Here is a 728-nt window from a genome sequence, read left to right as displayed (position 1 = left end):
CGGCAAGACCTGTCCTCCCGAAAACTGACCGTTAAAGGTGACAGTCGGTCATTAGCGAGTGTGAATGGCGATCTCCGGCCGTTTTGTGCACTGTTAACCTAATTACGGCGGAGGCGAAGGCGGAGGCGGAGGCGATTCAACCCCAGAACTTGGCGGTTGATCTCGGAGTATTGTGACAAGAACCCGCTGTTGCTAGACGTCCTCATTTGCCTAATGGTGCAAGATAAAAAAGGGGTGATCTCAGCTCCAAGCCATGTCCGCCAGCTCTTCATCGACATGGGTTCCAGGCAGAGTACAAAATGGTGCAGGAGAGACTGTGTGGGTGTTAGTGGGGGGATTCTAATAAAACACGTAAATAAATCCTTGTTCTTTGTTTTGTTTTTGTGACTTGTTTTTACCTTTTATTCGTTATTGTTTTTTTTAACCGTTTCTTTTTTTACTTTTTCATTTCTTTTGTTTTACATGTTCTTTTCATGTTGTTTTTACGTTTTTTGTTCTTTTGTTTTTACCTTTTCTTTTTTTTTTTAAATTTATTTTTACCCTGTCTTTTTTCGTTGTTTTTACCTTTTCTTTTCGCTCTTTTTAATTTCTCTCTTTGTCATTTATTCGTTCCTTCAACTCTCGTCCAGGAATTTTATAAATGGTGTTTATGACAATTGAAACACGTATAGACATGTTCACTAATTATGGCAATGATAATAATTGTGATGAGATGTGATAGCAAATAA

The sequence above is a fragment of the Penaeus monodon genome, chromosome 24 (assembly GCF_015228065.2).
Source record: "Penaeus monodon isolate SGIC_2016 chromosome 24, NSTDA_Pmon_1, whole genome shotgun sequence".
NCBI classification, from domain to species: domain Eukaryota; kingdom Metazoa; phylum Arthropoda; class Malacostraca; order Decapoda; family Penaeidae; genus Penaeus; species Penaeus monodon.
This window is presented reverse-complemented; position numbering follows the sequence as displayed.